We start from the raw sequence: 18,820 nt of genomic DNA on the forward strand, positions 1-18,820 counted from the left end.
TCTGTGAGCGGAGGAAGGAACATCGGAGACGCCGATCGTGCTAACGAAGGTAGGATCTAAACTTGGGCCTATACTGCTTCGAAATGGAAGCCTATATTGTAACAAGATTAGGGGAGTTTGGCCTGACATTAGGGTTTGTCTTGTGTTGTGTCTTGCAGAGAAAATGGATGGGTTCAACGACCACAATTTCCTGCCCCTGTTCATAGACAAGTACAGGGAGCTGCCCTGTCTGTGGCAGGTGAGACACCCCCACTATAATCACAAACAAAAGAGGCAGGCAGCACTGGAGAAACTGCTGGAGTTGGTGAAGCCGGTGGTCCCCACAGCAACCATCCCTTATTTAAAAGCCAAAATTGGTGGCCTGAGGAGCACTTATCTTAGGGAGCGCAAGAAGGTCACAGATTCCCAGAGGTCCGGAGCTGCAGCAGATGACATTTATGTCCCCAGGCTGTGGTACTACGAGAGACTGCGATTTCTGTCAGACCACACTGAAGTCAGGGAATCCCTCTCTACTCTTCCTTCCACTCTTCCTTCCATCCCAGCTGAGGCTTCCGATGTCCAACCTGGGCCTTCCAGCCAGGAAGAAGTGGAGGAGCCCAGCTGGAGTCAGGTATAGCATTCTTCTACAGATTTCTGGGCAATAAATAAATGATGTTTACTAGATGTTATTATTGATCATTAATTGCTTATTAAAAAAAGTGTTTTACATATCAATAGACAGTAGTGGGCACCAAAAATTGGGACAAGAATGCAAAATGCTGGGCTCAGAAGGATAGTCTGTTATATTTGTTAACATTGAACTTGCAGCAGTCTGGAGGTGAAAATTGTGTGTGATTGATGTAAAAAAAACGAAAACTATGTCCCTTTTTCATACACAGGAAGACCTCAGCCAGGAGGAGGCTGTGGAATGTGGCAGTCAGGAGGAGGGGGGGATTATTAGTGTCAGCCAGGAGGAGGCAGGGATTAGTGGCAGCCAGGAGGAGGCGGGGCTAAGTGTCAGCCAAGAGAAGCCTGGGACCAGTCGCAGCCTGACTGAGTCTCAGGTTCCTCCCCTCCGCCTGCCACATAAACGAGCCAGGAAGGCCACTCCCAGTCCTGTGCAGGATTCAGCATACAGGCTGATCCAGGAGGCTTCTGCGTCCCTCAGAGCCTTCCCCAGTCCTGAAGAGGCCTTTGCCTGCATGGCTGTCACCAAATTGCTGGGCATGCAGGAGGGCCAACGCAAGATCTCTGAGGACCTGATTTATAAAGTCCTACGTAAGGGGGAGAGTGGGGAACTGACACACAAGACGGATGTCATTGAGATCGACGATCCTCCTCCTCCTCCTCCTCCTGCTGCCACAACTCCACCACCACAGCCAAAGGCTGGAAGGAAGCGTGGAAGGAAGACCAAAGAGTGATGACCCTGGGTTCAGTCTGGTCTGACAAAAGCTGCAGTCTCTCGTATGACCACAGCCTGGGGACACAGATGTCATCTGCTGCTTTCCGGATCTCTGGGACTTCTGGACCAGACTGCCCTCCCTTAGATAAGGACTCCTCAGGCCACCAATTTTGCTTTTAAATAATTGATGGCTGCCCTGGGGGTCCAAGGCTTCGCCCACTTCTGCAGTTTCTCCAGCGTTGCCTCCCTCTTTGTTTAGTTGTGAGCCCTTAATAAAAATTTTTAGGTAAATTCTACTCTCCTGTTTGTGTTTTCATCCAAAAAGGACAGTTTGTTGGTGACGATTCAGGTGAATTTCTAAAGTACAATGTTAAATTAACAAGGGACAACAACACCAAACAATCTCCTACAGATTAAATAGAACAACATATCAATGGTGTTGTGGGAACTTGTCACAAAAAACACACAAACATTTTCGGGAGTACAAATCAAAATCACCAAAAAAAAAAATTAAAAAAGAGAAACACAAAAAAAGATTCTACATTAAAGTAACAAAAAAAAAAAAAATTATGTTGTCAGATGTGAGAAATCAAAATATATTGAGGGAATCCCGATAAATAGTAACGAAAGAAGTTTGTGAGAAGTGTGTGTGAATATGAGCATCAAAACGACTTAATTCTTGTCACATTATAAAGAAGAAGAGAGTGCGCTGTATTAAACCATTTTGAACATTGCAGCGTGACGAAAGTGCTGTATCCATTGCGAACGCTAAGTTTACCAGAACGAGCTGTCCCGTGTCGGAATTTCTTCTGAGCATGCGTGGCACTTTGTGCGTCGGAACAGGCCACACATGGTCGGAATTGACGCGATCGGATTTTGTTGTCGGAAAATTTTATCTCCTGCTGTCCAACTTTGTATGTCGGAAAATCCGATGGAAAATGTCCTATGGAGCCCACACACGGTCGGAATTTCCGACAACATGCTCCGATCGGACAATGTCCATCGGAAAATCCGACCGTGTGTACGGGGCATTAGAGAACTTAAAAATTAAGTTTTTACTATCCCATCTTGTACTGTATATCGTTGTTTATGCAATGTATGCTGTATTGTATGCAATATTATACTTATTGAGGTCTATTTCTGTTATTTTGTAGTTTCACCTGGCTTGTTCTAATAAAACTGAGATCAAAGAAATATGGTATCTACAGTTATTGGGATAAGTAGGTTTAGCTAGCTGTCCCAGAGACAGAACAACCCCTATAGTATACACTGGAGCACCTGTGTGGGCCTCCTAAAAAAAGGGTGTTCTGTGTCCCACGCTAGTGCTCCTGTGTCCAGATGTGTAAACAGCTGCTGAGTGTCCTCTCCTTACACAGAATCTAGCTTGCATTTCATTGTAGTTCCAAACCCATCTAGACACCAAAATTTACTTAACAGAAGTATGCCTGAAAAAATGTATTGAACTGCATCTGGACAAAACATGGTGTTTTATTAGCCGAACGAACAATGTTTCCTACGAACGATTAATGTGTCCATGAACATGAAAGTTGCCATTTTAAACTGTACAACAGTAAAGAAAAGCACATGGAACAGCACAAACGTAATAAAGATAAAGAATAGGAACACAGGACAACTACTTACTTTTTTGAAGCACTCTCCTGATCCTTCTATACTGATCGTGCTCCCTTAATTTGAGGTCCGACCACCGTTTCCAGAGTTGATCCTTGGATCGTCGTACCCCAAAATTCTTCTGCAGACTCTTCATAACTTTCGCCATGATCTTGGCCTTTCTGACATTGGGGTTGGGGTAAGGTCCATACTTCCCATCATAGTCGGCCCTTTTCAGTATGTCGACCATCTCCAACATCTCCCCAAAGGATATATTTGATGCCTTAAATCGTCTCCTCCGTTTCTGGCACCAGGCTTTCCTCCTCCTTGTTGGTGTAATTAGCACGCACCTGCTCTGTCTCCACCATGTGCTCTTCCCCCACTACGCCGAACGAGAAGGGGCGGGGAATAGACTAGAAAGAACATCAGGGGCGGGCGGAGTTTCACGCATGCGCAGTGTATATAAAGCGTAACACGCGTGCGTAGTATGTACGATCTGTGAGCCGAGGAAGGAGTTTTGGAAGAGCCGATCGTGATCACGAAGGTAACATTTAAACTTGGGCCTATACTGATTCTAGATTGAGGCCTATATTGGGACAAGATTAGGAGACTTTAGCCTGACATTATGGTTTGTCTTGTGTATTGCAGATAAAATTAATGGCTTCAATGACCACAACTTCCTCCCCCTGTTCATAGACAAATACAGGGAGCTGCCCTGTCTGTGGCAGATCAAACACCCACATTATAATCATACAACATTGGTGAAGCCGGTGGTCCCCACAGCAACCATCCCTTATTTAAAAGCCAAAATTGGTGGCCTGAGGAGCACTTATCTTAGGGAGCGCAAAAAGGTCCAGGATTCCCAGAGATCAGGAGCTGCAGCAGATTACGTTTATGTCCCCAGGCTGTGGTACTATGAGAGACTGCGATTTCTGTCAGACCAGATTGAAGTCAGGGAATCCCTCTCCACTCTTCCTTCCACCCTATCTTCCACCCCAGCTGAGGCTTCCGATGTCCAACCTGGGACTTCCAGCCAGGAAGAAGTGGAGGAGCCCAGCTGGAGTCAGGTATAGCATTCTTCTACAGATTTCTGGTCAATAAATAAATAATGTTTACTAGATGTTATTATTGATCACTAATTGCTGATTTAAAAAAGTGTTTTACATATCAATAGACAGTACTGGGCAAAAATAATTGGGACAAGAATGAAAAATGCTGGGCTCAGAATGATAGTGTGTTATATTTGTTAGCATTCAATTTGCAACAGTCATGAGATGAAAATAGTGTGTGATTGATGAATAAAAAACTAAAACAATGTCCCTTTTTCATACACAGGAAGACCTCAGCCAGGATGAGGCTGTGGAATGTGGCACACAGGAGGAGGCTGTGGAATGTGGCAGCCAGGAGGAGGCAGGGGTTAGTGGCAGTCAGGAGAAGGCCGGGCCCAGTAGGAGCCTGATAGAATCACAGGTCCCTCCCCTCCGCCTTCCAAACAAAAGACCCAGGAAGGGGAGTAACGTGCAGGATTCAGCACTCAGGCTGATTCAGGAGGCTTCTGCGTCCCTCAGAGCCTTCCCCACTCATGAAGAGGCCTTTGCCTGCATGCCTGCCACAAAACTGAAGGACATGCAGGAGGGCCAATGCTTCATGTGTGAAGACATTCTTTATAAAACACTAACCAAGGGGGTGAGGGGCGAAATCACACCCAATACCCACCTGTGTGAGTTGGACCATCCTCCTCCTCCTCCTGCCACAACTCCACCACCACAGACACAGCGTGGAAGGAAGCGTGGAAGGAAGACCAGAGAGTGATGGCCCTGGGTTCAGTCTGGTCTGACAAAAGATGCAGGCTCTTGTATGACCACAGCCTGGGGAAACAGATGTGATCTGCTGCTGTTCATGATCTCCTGGACTTCTGGACCAGATTGAACTCCCTTAGATAAGGACTCCTCAGGTCACCAATTTTGCATGAAAATAATTGATGTGTGCTCTGGGGGCCAAAGGCTTTGCCAATTTCTGCTGTTTCTCCAGCGTTGCCTCCCTCTTTCTTTGGTTAGGACCCCTTAATAAAGAAATTTTTTTTCAATTATACTTGCCTATGTGTGTTTTCCTTCAAAAAGGACAGTTTGTTTGTGGCAGGTACATTTCAAAAATACAATGTCAAATTAACAAGAGACACCAAAACCAAGCAACCTCCTTGAGATTAAATAATACAAGATAATAATGGTGTTGTGGTAACTTGACACACAAAACACACCCAAAAATATTCTGGCGTAAAATAAATAAATAAATAAAACACAAGATCAGGCTTTAAAAAAATCTGATAAACCAAAAATTAATCTAAAAAGATCACAAAAAAATGATTGTTTGTTTAGGTAGATGTGACAAATAAAAATATTATATTGATGAAATTAAGAAAAATAATAAAGAAAGAAGTTTGTGAGAACTCTGTGTGAATATGAGCAGCAAAACAACTTCATTTTTCTAGCATTATAAAGAAGAAGAGAGTGCGCTGCATTAAACAATTTAAAACATTGCAGCGTGACGAAAGTGCTATATCCATTACGAACGCTAATTTTACCAGACCGAGCAGTTCCGTCTCGGAATTTCCTCTGAGCATGCGTGGCACTTTGTACATCAGAATTGTCCACACACGGTCGGAATTGACGCGATCGGATTTTGTTGTCGGAAAATTTTATAGCCTGCTCTCAAACTTTGTGTGTCAGAAAATCAGATGGAGAAAGTCCGATGGAGCCCACACACGGTCGGAATTTCTGACAACAAGCTCCGATTGCATATTTTCCGTCGGAAATCCGACCGTGTGTACAGGGCATAATGCTGATCCAGAGGATGGTGGCAAGGCCAGCCGTCCTATTAGATCAAACTAAGGACAGTTACCTGCCAAGTATTCTGATTACTTTGTGCAAAGTTACTTTGTTAAAATTGTATTATGTAAAGTTTTGTTCTGTGATTTGCATGCTACCAGTGTCAAGGACTGCATATGTTAACAAAGGGGGAAGGGGAGTGTAGGCAGGTTTAGTATGTTGTCCAATCTGTGGGTGGTGCTGTGTGATGTTATGCTGTACAGGTGGAGAAGAGACTGCAACAATGAGTGATCCTTGGTGGTCATCTTTCTTATGGGCAGTGTTACTATACTGTATACCAGTGCCCTGCTGGATTTGGTGTACATTTGCAAGTGGCTAGAGTAGGTAGGGACAGTGGATTTGTCTTAGGGAAAGGTTCCTGTTTGATAAATGAGAGACTAGGGACACTGCTGTATGCCCTGCTATTCTCTGACCTCTGGAATTACACTAATACCTGTACAGCCTCCTTAAGTGCCACTTGTGCTGCCACTCTGCCAGACAGCTACAGGGGACTGCAGAAGAGGAAGATCAGGGCTGCTCTGTGCACAACCATTGCACAGAGTAGGTAAGTATAACGTTTGTTGTTTAAAAAAAAGAAAAGAAAGCTGTACGTTTACTTTAGGCCCTCTTCCACACCTTTGAGTAAGAAGAAATGTAATGCAATTACTGTAATTAAAAGTTCACTGGGAGTGACTGGTCATGCTTTGCATGCTATTTTGATGTGTAATGTTAAAGAAAATGATTGCTTTTGTTCTGTTTTTTATAATTAGGTCTGATATCAAAGTATATTTTGTTCTGTTATTTGTACATTAGATACAGTACATACAAATAGTATTTAAAGACTGTGAGGAAGCCTCTTAAAGAATTGTGGTGTCATTTGTATTGATCTGATGACTGGTACAGTATTTCCCAAGTCATGGACCGCATGGTTCAGGATATGTTGCCCGCCTCCCCACAATGCTCTGCCTTGCTACAACCCAGCTCTTTTGCAGCTAGTGTGTGAGGTGGTGGGAAGGATGTGTGCTATTCACTGTGCAGTCACTGGCAATACTTGATTTCCTTCCAGTAAGGGCACCTCCATATCTATTAATACGCTCCATCCATCTATACAAACAGAAAAAGCTTCATAGTCAAATTTTCAGTAAGTCCATATATTATTTTGCTTTAAGTTTGCAGTGAATAACAAGGGTTGCACAGGTGATTTTAAACTATTGTTACTAAGGGAGTTAACAATTTGCTAGAGCCATAGATAGGATTTATAGCAGTTCAGTCCTGCTCTTAAAATTGCTAGCGGTATAATCATTAGGTGTAAAAAATGATCACTAAACAATTTGAACAAATGGTTACCTATGGACAGGGCCACTGATAGGGGGTACCACTGGGCCAATTCAAAAAAAGAAGGGGCTGGCAAATGACAATTACAGAACAATGCACTGTGTCTGTTTCTTTCACTCCAGCACCTGAAATCTGGTTTCTCCCCCTCTCCCTCCCACCAGCTTTCAGCTACTAGAGGGACAGAGAGACACAGAAACACAGTGAATCGTTCTGTAATTGTCCTCCCATCCCGCCGCACTGATCACCCTACCTGTACTGCCCCTACCCTACCTGTACTGCCCACATCTGATTCCCACGTGTGTGCCGCCCCTCCCCCCAACCCCCCACAGCGCTGTTGGCTTCCCTCTCACAGGGGAATGGAGAGTTGGGGAAGGGGCAGGTAAATATGTCATTTACCAGCCTCTTCTTTTTCTGAATTGGATGCAGTGAGTGACCGGTACTGATCACTCCTTTGTACATTAATAACTTGTTTATGGGTGAACAAGAGCCTCTGTCTCCTGTTCATTCATCTTCAGTGCAACTGAGGTTACAGAGAAGAGAACTGAAGAATCTGTGTCCTCAATTCCTTTCTCTGTCTCAAAGGTGAGACCCCTGATATGTTATCCAACCCCCCCCACCCACCCAAAAAATGTAAAAAATCATTTAAAAAATGTAAAAAAAAAGATAAAAATAATTTATAAAACTATAAAAAAAATGTTTTAAATAAGAAAAAGTTATTTTAAAAAAGTGGCAGCAAAAGAAATTGAATAAGGGGACCCTTTCATGTAGGCTATAGGGGGCCCCGTGATTTCCAACTGCAGTCCTGCATATGGAGGAAGCTACACAACTAAGGCTGGGTTCACACATGCTGAGGTTTGCAGTCCGGAGCTTTTCTGTTCACCGCTTCAGGTGCGATTCCAGTGCAAATTTTTACCCCTAAATTCGCACCTGCAACGGACCCAAAAATGCACAGGACCCTTTTTAAAATCTCACCGCGGCTGCCCCGCACATGTGTGAACTGACTCCATTGAAAGCCGGTCACATTCACATGTTATGCAAGTTGGATGCGGTTAAAAATGCATCCAATTCACATATATGTGAACCCAGCCTAACATGTAGTAGCAATCAGGATCTATTTATATCCCATGCATTGGGATGCAATGCATAATGCAGACCCAATGCAAGACAAGCTGAAATCTATTTTTGTTGTGACAGCAGGCTGTCTTTGTCCTGTTTATTGTATTGTGCATGTTCCTCTGTTCCCCTCATGTTTTGTCTTTAGATAGTAGTGTTCTACAGATAAATTCTTTGCTCCCTTATGCTGCTCAGTTTGCTGCTCAGTTTTGTTGTTTTATACTTCAAAATGCTGGAAAACAACTTTGTATTACACTTATCTGAAGTAAAACTATGTTGGATTTAACTTCTGTATTTTATTGAAGAGTTAAAGGGGTTCTAAAGTAGGAAGGTTTTTTATCTTAGTACATTTTATGCATTAAGATAAAAAGCCTTTTGTGTGCAGCAGCAAACCCATCACCCCCCCCCCCCCCAATACTTACCTGAGCCCCCTCTCTGTCCAGTGATGTCCGCAAGTGTCTCAGCCATTCAAGACTCTCCCTCCTGATTGGCTGAGACACAGTATCGGCGCCATTGGCACCCACTGCTGTCAGTCAAAGTCAGTTGGCCAATCAGGAGAGAGAGGGGGTGGGGCCAGATAGTGGCTCCGTGTCTGAATAAACACAGGGAGCTGTGGCTCGCTCAGGTGCCCCTATATCAAGCTGCTTGCTGTGGGGGCACTCAACAGGAGGGAGGGGCCAGGAACACAGAAGAGGCACCTGAGAAGAGGAGGATCCGGGCTGCTCTGTGCAAATCTATTGCAACAGAGCAGGTAAGCATAATGCCCCGTACACACGGTCGGACTTTGTTCGGACATTCCGACAACAAAATCCTAGGATTTTTTCCGACGGATGTTGGCTCAAACTTGTCTTGCATACACACGGTCACACAAAGTTGTCCGAAAATCCGATCGTTCTAAACGCGGTGACGTAAAACACGTACGTCGGGACTATAAACGGGGCAGTGGCCAATAGCTTTCATCTCTTTATTTATTCTGAGCATGCGTGGCACTTTGTCCGTCGGATTTGTGTACACACGATCGGAATTTCCGACAACGGATTTTGTTGTCGGAAAATTTTATCTCCTGCTCTCCAACTTTGTGTGTCGGAAAATCCGATGGAAAATGTCCGATGGAGCCCACACACGGTCGGAATTTCCGACAACACGCTCCGATCGGACATTTTCCATCGGAAAATCCGACCGTGTGTACGGGGCATCACACGTTTGTTATTTCTATCGAAAAAAAAAAACAAGACTTTACAATCACTTTAAAAGAGAGATATGGCCATACTTTTCTTCTGGGTCACACGAGTGCAGTCCTGCGACACAGAATCAGATGACAGTGGGCTAAAAGAGGGGGCAAAACTGGGACCCATAGCAGTGTCAAATATTTATCCCTTTCATGACTAAGCCTATTTTTGAAATTTGGTGTTTACAAGTTAAAATCCGTATTTTTTGCTAGAAAATTAATTAGAGTACCCAAACATTATATATATTTTTTTAGCAGAGAATCTAGAGAATAAAATGGCGATTGTTGCAATATTTTTTATCACACTGTATTTGCGCAGCGGTGTTTTAAACGCAAATTTTTGGAAAAGGGACACTTTCATGAATTTTAAAAAATCCAAACAGTAAAGTTACTCCAATTTTTTTGTATAATGTGAAAGATGATGTTACGCCGAGTAAATAGATACCAAACATGTCACCCTTTATAATTGCACGCACTCGTGGAATGGCGACGAACTACGGTACCTATGAATTTCCATAGGCGACGCTTTAAAAATTTTTTACGGTTACCAGGTTTGAGTTACAGAGGAGGTCTAGGGCTAGAATTATTGCTCTCGCTCTGACGATCGCGGCGATACCTCACATGTGTGATTTGAACACCATTTACATATGCGTGCGCGACTTCCGTATGCGTTTTCTTCGCTGCGCGAGCTCGCGGGGACAGGGGCACTTTAAAAAAAAATTTTTTTTTTTATTTATTTTAGTTTTTTTTTTACTTTATAAATTGTGTTTTAAAAAAAAATTTTTTTTTTTTTTACTTTTATTGCTGTCACAAGGAATGTAAACATCCCTTGTGACAGTAATAGGTGGTGACAGGTACTCTTTATGGAGGGATGGGGGGTCTAAAAGACCCCCCATCCCTCCCTTACACTTCAAAATATTCAGATCGCTGAAAACGGCGATTCTGAATACTGTGTACTTTTTGAATTCGGCGCCATTGGCAGCCGAGTAAACGGGGAAGTGACGTCATGACGTCGCTTCCGCGTTTACAACGAGAAGGCTGGAACGAAGCCGCTCACAGCTTCATTCCAGCCCGCCCCCAGCTTCCGAAGGTACCCGATCGGACACCGGGCCTCCCGATCGCACGGGAGGCCCGGTAACAGTGGCGGGAGGCGGCGGGAGGGGATGTCCCCTCCCGCTCCTCCGGTATAACAACCGAGCGGCTTTTAGCCGCATCGGTTGTTATACTCGGGTAGCCGATCGCCCGCTGGAAACAACGGTACCGGGATGATGCCTGTAGCTGTGGGCATCATCCCGGTATAACCCCGGAAAGCCGAGTACGCATATCTGCGTACGGTCAGCGGGAAGGGGTTAAAGAAAAAAATGGCTTGCAAAACTGAAATAATTATGATGCTGTATGAACCTAACAGCTTTCAAAAGATTTTCTTGTCAACTAGTTAAACTGTTAATCTTGGTAAATTGTATAGTAAGGTAGATAGTCCCATCTGATGAGGAATGGGCATGTAGAGTGACATAACATCTAATGAGATCCATACACAATTCTCTTCCACAGGGTGGTTTATGGTATCCAGCAGGTGGGCCTAGACTTTAATATATGCTGGTAGAGCATGAATTAAGGGTTATAATGCCGATTGGACTTTGATCGAACATTCCGACAACAAAATCCTAGGATTTTTTCCGACGGATGTTAGCTCAAACTTGTCTTGCATACACATGGTCACACAAAGTTGTCGGAAAATCCGATCGTTCTAAACGCGGTGACGTAAAACACATACGTCGGGACTATAAACGGGGCAGTAGCCAATAGCTTTCGTCTCTTAATTTATTGTGAACACGCGTGGCACTTTGTGCGTCGGATTTGTGTATACACGATTGTAAATTCCAACAACGGATTTTGTTGTCAGAAAATTTTATAGCCTGCTCTCAAACTTTGTGTGTCGGAAATTCCGATGGAAAATGTGTGATGGAGCCTACACACGGTTCCGACAACAAGGTCCTATCACACATTTTCAGTTGGAAAATCCAACCGTGTGTACAGGGCATAAGAAGCCTTCGACATACTCAGATAGAGACCCCTGTAAGAATATCCATTATTGCCATGATGGGTCTGCCTGGAGGATTCTCCTAACTCTTTTGGATTTTGGGAAGGTGATAGAAATACGAAGTGTTGTAGAACATCTGTTTCATCAGAATTCCTCAGTGCCTCTTCCACTAATTCTATCAACTCCTATTTGAATTAAGGGAGAGCATCTGTGGGAAGCAGCATGTAGGTATCAATGTCAGAAAGCATGACAAGTGTATTCCAGATGTACCCACTTATTTACCCTTACTGCTATACCATTTTTCCAACCCCATTTTCTTTATTTAAATTAACGAGACCACACCAATCTATTGGAGTATAAAATGGCCATAACAGCCTATTTATTAAACAAACTGAATAAATAACTCCAATAACCTTAAAATATATAAATAACATAACTTCAGTGCAAACAACATGTTATTAACTGCAATCTGTTGGTCAATGACGGAGCTACACCCTTTTTCCACAATCAAACCATACATGCGGGAACCATTTCCAACTTGATAGGCCTCCAGCTGTACCGCTCGGAGACAACCCCTTGCCCGCAGTGTAACCATACCGGTATTCCATTTCGGGAATACACCGGAGGGGCCATACTATCGATGACCCCCCACCCCTTTTTACCACATTTGTTTTACCGCTACCGTCACCGACCAACAGAAAAACACAGCCAAACCACAGCTGTCATGACGACCACTTCCTTCGAATCTGAAAAATAAACACACACATTAAACACCCTAACAACAAACCTAATAGGGAGGGAGGGTGGGAAAATCTGCCTCCTCGTGTCTCTTCCTGCTCCACTGACCCCGTCCCAGCTCCGCCCCTCCTCTTATATGGCCGCACCCCCAAAGTTTCCTGTTGTCTCCACCCCCACCAAACCTGGCCAGCTTAACCCTGTGTGTGTCACTAGACACACTGTCATGCCCGGCCCTACACTATTCTCTTTTCCTTCTTTTCGTTCCGGGCCTCACTATCTCTGGGACGCTTTCAAACTGTCAACCAGCTTTGAACCATAATGCTGCCACCCTTATTTGCTTTCTTAATGACAATGTCTTGACTTTGCTCTAAATTCTTCAGAGCAGCAGGTTCTGATTCAGAAAGATTGGAGCAGCTCCTCCTGGGCTGACAAAGCTTAAAGCGGTACTAGACCCAAAATCATAAATGTAATACATTGCAGCATACCAAACATTAGATGTGGTGATTGCATTTGTTTTCTTTTGTAGGGTTTTTTCCGCCTCTGTTTTCACCTGGTGATCTGGCCAATAATGCCTCTTCTATTAGTGTGCCCTCATTCTGGATAAAGGAGCAACAGAGACACCTTTGGAAAGCAACATTGTCAGTCTAGGGGTAGGGTGGTTTTAGATGGTCTATCAGATTTATATACACTAACAAATTGAAGTCACACTCCAGCTAACTGCATTACAGCCTGTTCTGTTGTGTTGAAAAATAGACTTACTGGCCAAATCACTAGATGACCATCCTTTGTGCTGATTTAAAAAAAAAATTCCTTTAACCACTTAAGCCCTGGATCATTTGGCAGGCAAAAGACCAGAGCGTTTTTTGCGATTCGGCACTGCGTCGCTTTAACTGACAATTGCGTGGTTGTGCGACGTGGCTCCCAAACAGAATTGACGTCATTTTTTCCCCACAAACAGAGCTTTTGTTTGGTGGTATTTGATCACCGCTGCGGTTTTTATTTTTTGCGCTATAAACAAAAAAAAACGACAATTTTGAAAAAAAGGCATTATTTTTTACTTTTTGCTATAATAAATATCCACAAAAAAATATATAAAAAAAACATTTTTTTTCCTCAGTTTAAGCCGATACGTATTCTTCTACATATTTTTGGTAAAAAAAAAATTGCAATAAGTGATTGCTTAATTGATTGGTTTGCGCAAAAGTTATAGCGTCTACAAAATAGGGGATAGTTTTATGGCATTTTTATTAATTTTTTTTTACTAGTAATGGCGGCGATCAGAGATTTTTATTGTGACTCCGACATTATGGCAGACAGATCGGACACTTTTGGCGCTATTTTGAGACCATTCACATTTATACAGCGATCAGTGCAATTAAAAATGCATTGATTACTTTGTAAATGTGACCGGCAGTGAAGGGGTTAACCACTAGGTGGTGCTGTAGGGGGTTAAGTGTGTCCTAGGGAGTGATTCTAACTGTGGGGGGCTGGGCTATGTGTGACACGACACTGATCACCGCTCCTGATTACAGGGAGTTGTGATCAGTGTCCTGTCACTAGGCAGAACGGGGAAATGCTTGTTTACATTAGAATTTCCATGTTCTTCCTCTCCGTGAGACGATCGCGGGTATCCCCGCAGACATCGAGCCCGCGTGACCTGCGATCACACTCACGGGGGGCATGCGCGTCGACAAACTGCTTCTTGAAGGGTAACGTACAGGTACATTAATCTGCCTGTTTGTGCCCTTCTGCCGACGTATATCGGCGTGACCCAGTCGGCAAGCGGTTAAAATAGAACACAGGTTCAATATAAAACCAACATTTCTTCTGTGTTCAGATGTGGTTGTGGTGGATACACAGTTATGCCCCGTACACACGGTCGGACTTTGTTCGGACATTCCGACAACAAAATCCTAGGATTTTTTCCGACGGATGTTGGCTCAAACTTGTTTTGCGTACACACGGTCGCACAAAGTTGTCGGAATTTCCGATCGCCAACAATGCGTGACGTCAAGCACGTACGACGAGACTAGAAAAGGCCAGTTCAGAACCAAGCGCGGCACCCTTTGGGCTCCTTTTGCTAATCTCGTGTTAGTAAAAGTTTGGTGAGAGACGATTCGAGCTTTTTCAGACTCGTGGTTTTCAGATCATTTTCTGCCGTTCAGTTTGTGCTTGTGGGTTTGTATCTGCTCTTCAGTGCGTGCAAGCAAGTTCCACGTGACTTTAAGTAGTCATTATGTTCTTGTGCGTTCGTTACTGTTTTTCAGGTCGCTCTTCACAGGCCTTGCTGTTCTTCAGTGCGTTCTGTTACTCCGTTCTGAGCAGCCGACCGTTTTCTAGCCATGTTGCCTATGCGTACTCTTCATAGAGTTCGTGCTGTGCGGGGGCTTGGTGTTGGGGTCCTGACCTTGACACAAGTTCAGTCCATGAACAGGGTGGGGAGGAGTTCATGGACCAAGAATTGGTTGCTTCAGCGTGACCAGTTCTGTCACATGCCTTTGCTCCGTGAGATCCGTGAGAATAATCCTGATGATTTCAGGAACTTTCTCCGGATGACGGACCCCGTGTTTCACCATCTGTTGGCTTCGTTGACCTCCTATATTAGCAGGCAGGATACCTGCATGAGGCAAGCCATCACTCCGGAGCAGAGGCTCGTCGCTACCCTGCGGTACTTGGCGACAGGGAGAAGCCTGCAGGACTTGAAGTTCTCGACAGGCATCTCCCCCCAGGCTCTGGGGATCATTATCCCAGAGACCTGTTCTGCCATCATCCAGGTCCTGCAGAAGGAGTATATGAAGGTAAGATTTTTATCCTTTAATATCACATTTTATTGTATTTAATGATTGATAATATATTATATTTCTTTCCTCATTCCCTAATGCCATGATTGTAATATGCTGTGAATGTCCCCTTTGTCCTCATGCATGCTGGATTTGTATGTAATTAATTTTTTAGTCCTTCATACAGATTGTCCTTCAATAACCTCCCCAGCATGTTCTCCTGCCCTATATTCACCTAATGTAGTCACTTAACAATGTATTTTATCATCTCCATAGTAGTGCTTTACCCCAAACAACCCCTAAACTGTTTTGAAATGTGATTTGTGCTTTAAATTCAGGCAGAGTGCCTGAGACTTTTTTTTGTGGTGTCCCCAAATCATTTTTCTTAACCCTCCCTCCCCCCAACTGCTAAGTCAGCTGATCCCAATTCTCTATCTATCCTCAATCATCTATCTGATGACTTTGCCAAACCCATACACACTATACCCATCTCTTTTGTGCTCAGATGTATGGATGAATTCCCCAAAGCATGTAGTGCAAGGGCCTGCCTGTATACTTTCAAATGGTACAGTTTGAAGTTTTTAGATCCTATTATTATCTTGAGACAGGTAATAGCAGAATGTTCAAATGTGCTCAAATGTGTACAGTGTGTATTTATATCTTTGTATTCTGACACTTCTTACCTGTCCAGTGGGCTGCCAATAGTGTAACTAAGGAGGGGCTGTTCCAAGTAATACCCTGTATTTAGGCATTCATCTCTCAATGAAGTGAAGAGGGTTACCTGTCCAAGATTTCCCCACCCCCCATAATGTTAGAAATGGCCCATGAGAGGGGGGGGAGGGGGAATATGATAGGTGTACCTTTATACTTTGGTGTTGTTAAATTCCCCTTAATAAATGCTATCTGGAGGTTGCCCCAGAATGTTTGTGCCTAATCTGCTTGCCATGTTTCTGAGCAAAAATATTAATTTATTTTTTTTTCCTCAACAGTTTCCTTCCACGCCACAGGAATGGCAGACTGTGGCCTCCCACTTTGCCCAGTGGTGGGACTTTCCTAACTGGGGCAATTGATGGGAAACACGTCCACATCATCCCACCACCCAACTCGGGGTCGTACTATTTCAACTATAAGGGGTTCAATAGTATTGTGATGTTGGCGGTGGTGTCGGCTAATTACGACTTCTTGTATGTGGACGTGGGGAAGAATGGCCGGATGTCCGATGGTGGAGTCATCGCCCAGACGGAGTTCTACAGGCGTCTCCAGAATGGCAGCTTGGACTTGCCAGCTCCAGAGGACAATGTGGAAGGGCTCCCATTCGTGTTCGTTGCTGATGAAGTGTTTGCGCTGGGGGACCATCTTATGCGGCCATTCCCTATGAGGACCCTGTCAGGTCCCACACTTACCAGACAGGTGAGTCCGCTTGGGCAGAGGGTAGGCTCCCTTACATATCCGATTCGGGGCCCCTGGTAGAGTAGACAGGAGGCCCACGAATGCGGAATGGTATGAGGGCCTGATGTCAGGGTCCTGGAGCAAGGTGGTCTGGCAAGCAACCGGTAGAGCTTCAAGACTGATGGAGCAGATGCTGAGCAGGAGCTAATCAGGCTGGTCACACACAGGCAGAGGTCGGCAACGGGCTGGCGGCAACGGTACAAGGGAGTAGGCAGAAACAAAGGTCAAACAAGCCGGGGTCGGGTTCAGGGAGCAATCAAGGGAGGTCCAAAGGCAAGCCGGGTAACAACGGGTCAACTACGGAAATACAGGAACACAGGAAGATCACGGAACAGGGTACAGAGCTGTTTGATCAGGCAGCACCGAATCAGGGCAGAGGCAGGCTTAAATAGGCTAATTGGCGCCAAACGCCGCGCTCGTGCACGCGCCGATTCGCCAAGGCACCCCGCGCCCCCGCACGCGCCCGAGCGCGCCCCCGACACCAGCGTGCACGCCCACACCACCTGGCACGCCCGCGGTAACGCCCATAGGCAGACGCGCGCTAGCGCGAACGCACGTCAGCGCGTACGCACGCACGCCCGGACGCCACCCTGCACACCACGGCTGGTCAGCCCAGACACTCCGGTGCCCCCAGGAACACGCGCCCCGGCACGCACAGAGACACGAGCGCCAACGCGCCCCGGCGCGCCCCGGCGCGCCCCGGCGCGCCCCGCCGCCCAATCAGGTAACCTCTCTGACAGACCCTCACCCCGGAACAGAGGGTTTTTAATTACTGGCTGGCCAGAGCCCGAAGAGTGGTGGAGAACACATTTGGAATCCTGGCCAGCCGGTTCCGCCTATTTCTGACACCTATCCATATGGCGGAGTATAAACGTAATCATATAATCATGGCGTGCTGTATTCTCCATAACTTTTTACGGAAACATTCAGCCAACTATGCTGGCTCAGTTGTGCCTGAGGCCAGAGTGATATCTGAAACAACACTGACGGCGCTTGAAAGCGGCCGTCCTGGCTTGCCCTCCCTGAGTGCCCGTGATGTCCGGTTACGATACCTGGAATTCTTTGCGGGTAGGGGGGCCATCAATATGCCTGCAAATTTGTGAAGCCTTTTTCAAATAAAAAAGCCAAAAAAAGAAATTCTTTGTGGACATTTACTGCTTGTGTTTGTTTTAGCTGACCCTGACAGGAATGTGTTGAGTCCAGAAAATGGTGTGATTGTGTAACCTTATACAAAGCATTGTTGGCTGTTATTTACTAAAGGCGTATACACTTTTTATACTACAAGTGAAACTTGTGAAACTGCAATGAAAATGCTCTTGTAGTGCAAAGAGGATTTGCCCTTAGGAAATAACCACCATTTTCTCAGAAAACAGCAATTACATCACCACAAAAGTGTTGTAGCGTTGAGACAATAATCCACACATTCTTGATTAACAAACTTTTTAATACCTGCACAATCACATGTGCATTTAGAAACGGTTTTTAAAACAATCCAACATGTTTGTTGTATAACAATTTTTCGGGTGGCATTATCAAAAATAGAAATGTCCATTTACGATAAAACAGGCCTGTGTAAAACCAACAAGAAAGACAAAAAACTTGAACTTACAAAGTTCACATATGGTAAAACTTGAAGGCAATATCAGACATGAGTATTTAGGAACTGTGTTTGATATTGCGTTCAGATAGGGTGATGTCACCCTTTGAAAAGCCAAATTTGGAAGATGCACACCAATTTACGAATGTCAACATGTGCTAGCTGCCATCACGGGGATCAAGAGACGTGTTTTGTGGGAGCAACCCCTTCCTCACAGCTACTTTATTATTAAGGAAGGGGTTGCACCCACAAAACGCGTCCATTGATCTCCCGTGATGGCAGATAGCACATGTTGGCACACTGTGTGCATCTTCCAAATTTGGCTTTTCGAAACCTTGCTAAAAAATTTAAAACATTGTACCACACAAAAAAAAAGTGATTTTGTGGGGTTTTAAATTTGCCCCAAAACATCAATGATGTTATTATTTTTTTGAATCACATCATTGATTTTTTTTAGGATGTTTTCCAATTCTAAATTACACCCCATGATCTCCCCGATCAGGATCTGGGCACTTTCTGATGTGAAAGGATCTCGATCCCTAACCTCACGATCACCTAAAAAGAAAGAAACCAAACAAAAACAGGTATCAAAAATCTACCAGCATCCATCTCTTGCCTGAGCCTGTGGTCGCAGACACTCACCTGTTGTGGTGCCAATTTCCACCACATCTTCTTCCTCCTCCCGC

Source organism: Aquarana catesbeiana, linkage group LG12 (genome assembly GCF_042186555.1).
Source record: "Aquarana catesbeiana isolate 2022-GZ linkage group LG12, ASM4218655v1, whole genome shotgun sequence".
Classification (NCBI taxonomy): Eukaryota; Metazoa; Chordata; class Amphibia; order Anura; family Ranidae; genus Aquarana; species Aquarana catesbeiana.